Raw genomic sequence first — 6,562 nt, forward strand, 5'->3', positions numbered from 1 at the left:
GTCCGTGTCGAAGATGCAAGCTGAAGAGCCTTATTGCGGACCCGGAATCCGGGCAGGTGCGGGACCACCTGCTCTTGCGTGGTTTCATGGATGGCTATCGGTGGCAAGGTGATGAAGATGACTACGAAGTCGTCCATGGGGGCCGGGCAAGAAATGAGGAAGGGCAGCAAGACAACCACCGCGGCTCGGGCGGGCGAGAAGACGAAGAATCCCAAGGAGATGATCATGACGGTGATGCTGTACACAGTCATCATGTAGAAGATGCAGGACATGATGATGAGGAAGATGCCGGAGCAGACGATGGGCATGATCATGAAGATGATGATGCCGGTGGAGCAGACGATGCTGGACCATCGATGGGCTGGGTGCAGGACCCTCATATTCAAGAGCTGCTTCTCAAGCAGACGGATAACGCAAGAGCTGCCGCCCGAGAGAAAGCCAAGATGGATCAACTTGAGTTAGACGCGGTTACTCCATTGTATGAAGGATGCAGGCCCGAGGATACCCACCTGAAAGTAACGCTCATGGCTCTGGAGATGAAGGTAAAACACAAAATGACCGACGCATGCTTCGACGAGAACATGTCATTCTGGCACGAACGTCTTCCCAAGGGGAACAAGTGCCCGACCAGTTTGGAGGAGGCGAAGAAAATCGTGTGTCCTCTGAATTTACCGCACGCGAAATACCATGTGTGCATGAACAATTGCATCATTTATCGGGACGAGCACGCGGAGTCTACCATATGTCCGGTGTGCGGCGTCACTCAATACAAGAAGAGGAAGAAAGCTCCTCGAAAAGTGGTGTGTTACTTTCCGATCACTCCTCGTCTGCAGCGGTATTTCACGGACCCTAAGGTAGCAAAGCTCCTGCGTTGGCACGCGGATAGGGAGGAGAAGAAGCGAGAAGATGATGCAAATGATCCGGAGATAGATAAAAAAGACAAGATGCTGAGTCACCCTAAGGATGCGAGCCAGTGGCAAGCGTTGAACTTCGAAGACCCAGAATTTGGGAACGATCCAAGGAACATCGTGCTGGGCGCGAGCACCGATGGAGTCAATCCGTTTGGCAGCCAGAGAAGCACACATAGCACCTGGCCTGTGTTTGTGTGGATGTACAACCTTCCTCCCTGGTTGTGGATGAAGAGGAAGTACATTCACATGAATATGCTAATTGAAGGACCGAAACAACAAGGGAACGACATCAATCTGTATCTGGGGTTGCTGAAAGAGGAGCTTGACACGCTGTGGAAAACGCCAGCCAATACGTGGGACACCGCAGAGAAAAAATATTTCCCTATGAGAGCCGCGCTGCTCACGACGGTGCACGACTATCTCGGTTACGGATATGTCGCGTGGCAGGTGGTCCATGAATTTTCTGGATGCGTCAGGTGCATGGATGACACAACGTATCGCCAGCTAGATAGAGATCCCGGGTCTTCGAAAACCGTGTTCATGGGACATCGAAGGTGGCTTCACGACGATGACCCGTGGAGAAAACACAAGGATCTATTCGATGGTGAAACTGAACCCCGAGGACGCCCGCGTACGAGGAGCGGCGAGGAAATAGACGAGCTGTTGAAAAATTGGAAAGACTGCCCACTGCCGGGAAAGAAGCAAAAGGCGCCAGAGCCGGGAAAGAAGCGAAAGGCGCCAGAGCCGCTGCTGAAGGTATGGAAAACGAGGTCTATTTTCTGGGACTTGCCGTACTGGAAGATCCACCGTGTGCCTCACAGCCTTGATGTCATGCATATCACGAAGAACGTGTGCGAGAGTCTGCTTGGTACCCTTCTCAACATGCCAGAGAGGACCAGAGAAATCAATGGGCATCAGGCAGGAGCTTCACGCTATATATGATGATCATGATGATGATGATGATGATGAAGCGAAGCAGGACACGGAAAGTCGTCGCTAAGGCAAGAAGGCCAAGAAGACCGGAAATGACTACCCTCCCGCGTGCTTCACTCTAAGTCAGGAGGAGATCGAGCAGTTTTTCACCTGCCTCGTAGGAGTAAAACTTCCTTACGGTTACGCGGGGAAGATAAGCAGATACCTAGACCCAGCGAAGCTGAAGTTCAGCGGGATGAAGTCTCATGACTGTCACGTGCTGATGACGCAGATACTTCCAGTTGCAATCCGTGGGATCATGGACGCGCACGTCCGTGAAACCCTATTTGGCCTATGCAACTTTTTCGACGTCATCTCTCGGAAGTCTGTTGGCGTGAGGCAACTCAGAAGGCTACAGGAAGAGATCGTGGTGATACTATGCGAGCTTGAGATGTACTTCCCGCCCGCATTCTTCGACGTTATGGTGCATCTGCTGGTCCATATCATGGACGATATCATCCAACTCGGGCCGACGTTCCTGCACAGCATGATGCCATTCGAAAGGATGAATGGTGTCATCAAAGGATACGTTCGCAACATGTCACGTCCAGAGGGAAGCATAGCCAGAGGCTTTCTGACCGAAGAGTGCATCTCCTACTGCACGAATTATCTAGGCATCGAGAACCCCGTTGGTCTGCCCGTCAACAGGCACCTCGGCAGGCTCGCTGGATGGGGTCACCGTGAGGGTCGTCACGAAATGCATGTCGACTTCGAGGGTCGACTCGCCGACTTTGAAAGAGCAAACCTAGTCGCGCTACAACACATAGACGTGGTCGATCCTTGGGTGGTACAGCACAAAACCTTTATTAAGAAGACGTACAATGACCGAGGCCAACAGAGGACGGACGGAGATATACTCAAAGAGCACAACTCATGTTTCACGCGTTGGTTCAAGCAGAAGCTTCTGTCGTACCCTTTACATGAGGATTCTTCCGCAGAAGAACAACTCATATTCTCCTTGTCACAGGGCACCGAGCACAACCTGATGACCTATGAGGCGTATGACATCAACGGCTACACATTCTACACCGAGGCCAAGGACATGAAGAGCGATGGTTATCAGAACTCCGGGGTAATGATGGAATCCTACACCGGTAACAATAAGGACAGATACTACGGAAGGATCGAAGAGATCTGGGAGCTGAGCTACGCTGGAGAGAAGGTCCCGATGTTCCGTGTCAGATGGGCCAAGAGCGTCCTAAAAGAAGACCAGTATTTCACCACCATGGTTATACCCGAAGCCAAATTCAAGACCGCGGGTGCAAACGTCACCGCGAAAAATGAGCCATGGGTACTGGCTTCCCAAGTGGACCAATGCTTCTTCATTACCGACCCGTCAAAGCCTAGTCGTGTTGTCGTGAGGAGAGGCAAAAGGAAGATCATCGGAATGGATGGAGTAGCCAATGAGCAAGACTTCGACAAGTATGGCGACCCGAGGATCGAACATGACGACAATGATGAAGTAGCAACATACACCACAAGAAGCAGGACCACCCTACCTAAAGGACGTCCGTTCCACAGAAGAACTCCATTTGTGAAAAAGAAGGGCAAGAACATTGTGAACAGATAGCTAGCTAAGATTGATTGTATTTAAATCGTAGCCTTCATTTCTCGATTGTATTTCATGGGCACTTTTTGAACTATCATGAATATTTTTAAATTTCATGGACACTCGATCTCGATCCCCCTCCATCTCGATCGCTATCCCACCTCGCCAGATCCGGTCCACCTCGCCGCCGAGCACCCCTGGTCCACCGGCCGCCGCCGCCGACCCCCGCACCCTCGATTCCCCTACTCAACCGCCGCCGCCGACCCCCCGCACCCCTCCCCTACTCAACCGCCGCCGCCGACCCCCCGCACCCCGCGCACCCTCCCCCGCTCCACCGGCATTACTGTTTGATGATATTTAAAAAAATATTACTGTCTTATAAAAATATTACTGTTATGATTTAAACAAGTTTGAACATATTTAAACACAAATAAGTATAAAACAACATTTTAAATGCATAAAAAAAATTTGTGGAGCCTGGGAATCGAACACAGGACCTCTTGGTGTGAGAACTGGCTGCTGACCAATCGAGCTAGTAGAGGGAACTTGGTGTGGATCAGGTCAGGTGGAAGATAACCTGTTGGCTCGAGCAGAAATCAAAAAAAAATACTAATGGCGCACCACGGTGAGGTGCGCCATTAGTATGGATGTACTTATGGCGCACCGAGGGAGGTGCGCCATTAGTATTGTGCCCGATCCCCCCTTCCCTCTCCCCCTCGCCAGTTCCCTCTCCCTCGTCCCTCCCTCCACCGCGCCGCTGCCGCCGCTGCCCTCTCCCTCTAGCCTCTCTCCCTCCCTCGCCAGATCCACCTCTCGCCCAAACCTAACCGGACGTCGTTCGCCCGCGCCCGCTCCACCACCGCCGCCCTGCCTCGCCCTCTCCGCCCTCTCCTCGCCCTCGCCCTCTCCCTCCCTCGCCCTCTCCTCGCCTTCCCTCTCCCTCGCCCTCTCTCCGCCTTCCCTCGCCCTCGCCCTCTCCCTCCCTCACCCTCTCCTCTCCCCCAGAGCCCAGAAAGCCTCGCCGCCATAGCACCGTCCAGGACAACCACCTCTGCACATCGGTCGCTCGCCGCGGGGGGACACCAGCGCTTCTTCTCGCTCGGGATGCCGCTCCTCGTCAAGGTAATCGTCGATTTTCTCTTCTCTTCGCTTCCCTTCCATTCCCTTCCCTTTGATTTTCTCATGCGCTTTGGCTTCCTTTGCTCACGCAGGTGCACGCGTCAGACGCCACCAACCTTTGATTTGCTGGCCGTGGCACAAGCAGCTCTGCCTGCACATCTGGTTTGGTCTCTTAGACTAGGTATAATCCCATCCCCCTCTCCTCTGCCCTGCTCTTTCTCTGCCTGTGCTGTTTAGGGATGGAATGCATGCCCAACTGTGCGATTGCTTAATTTTTCTAGCCATTATTCTAGCTAATTAGGTTAGTTCTTTAGCTGTCCCCATGTAATTACTCAGCCCGATCAAATTGCCTGGAACTCGTTGGCGAAAACCATTAGTAATTAGATAAGTGAACTTTTGCATCTTATTTTTCACACAAAAACCCTCTTTTGGCACTTGAAAAATGAAAATTTATTTTTTTATTACAAAAAGTTAGAACCTCCCATGTGCAATCTTGTTTGGCATGCTAAGCACCATGTTTGTGCCAACTATCGTCACATTATATAAAATTGACATGGATATAGCCATGAACTTGGTCATTTGGCTTGAAAGCCATGAACCTTCATATTTTTTAGGAGAGATGCCTCCCAAACAGACACATCTCCGTCCCATTCACATATCTTGTTCTAGAAAAACTGTTTTGAGAACCATGAAACTAACATGCAATGTATTCTAAAATGTTAGGAATATAGTATAATGCCAAACTAAACTGCGACAACCATTGGTGATTTTATCTGCTTGGTGTCCTCGTTGGCGCTAGGACCCTAGCATAGCAGCGTGCATACGTGTCTGTGCTGTGCACGGAACTGACCGATGTCAGGGCGGGTTTCACTATGTTTCAATGGTTCTGGTAGGCCGAGCCACCTACAATTTTTGTGCATTCCATCCCTAAACACCACCACGCAATCAACTGTTGGAGTATGTCTGTTTCCCAGTGCTGTTTGGAGCAGCAGCAGGATCCTTCTTGTACTCCTAACATAGTAGGTTGCTTGTACTTCATGTTTGGCAGTTTGAGTACTTCTTGTTGAAGGTTGCTGGTACTTCATGTTTGAGTAGTGAACATGACAGGTTAATTTCAGATATGACACTGTTTGGACATTAATTTGAGTAGATGAACATTTTGTGGTTCTGCTAGGACTTGCTCCAGATTTTTTAACCCTAGGATTTCTTTTCTTTTAGTTCTTTTCTTATAGAAAATTTACTGAAAATTCAGAAACTTGGAGTAACCTGTGGACTGTACTTTTGTGATCTCATACTCCTGAATTTTCATGTCACTTGTGCTATTGCCAAGCATGACATGGCCATTTTTTATTCTGTTTTTGATGGAGCTTGGTGTGTGTTGTTTCGTACTACTAAGCAACCTATTTTGAAGTGAGTAATCAGCATGAGCAAAAATAGACGTTAGATCTTAGCGCTAATGAGAGATGAAAATGTCACATATATATGGTCTACTGCTTGCATACAGAGAACAACCTATGAAGCTGTATTTCTGAAATGTGGTGATGATCTTATCTGCAAGAATGAAAATGATGAGCTATGTTTCTAAAATGTGGTGATGATCTTATCTTAGCTGTATTTCTGAACTGGTAGCTAAGTGTATTACTTGTGATGATGATGCTGCTGCTGCTGTACTACTTGTGATGATGTTGCTGCTGTACTACTTGTGATGCTGCTGCTAGTTGTGATTTTGTCAAGTGATGCTGCTGCTACTTGTGATCTTCTAAAATGACCCCTTTCTCCTGAAATGTTGATTAATTTCCGTTTCGGTTGAGAAATGGGGCACTCCTAGGTCAAGAAAATTAGCAAAGGTCATGCCCAATTTTCTTGACCTAGAAGGTGCCCGATTCTCAACCGAAATAAAAATTAATTTGCTTTAGTGGTTGGATTAGTTTAGTATTTTTTTCACACACTCAGACACCCTTGCTTGCCATGTGTGTGAGAGAGATAGTGAGAGGAGACAAGAAGAAGGGGG

Source organism: Triticum aestivum, chromosome 2A (genome assembly GCF_018294505.1).
Source record: "Triticum aestivum cultivar Chinese Spring chromosome 2A, IWGSC CS RefSeq v2.1, whole genome shotgun sequence".
Lineage (NCBI taxonomy): Eukaryota > Viridiplantae > Streptophyta > Magnoliopsida > Poales > Poaceae > Triticum > Triticum aestivum.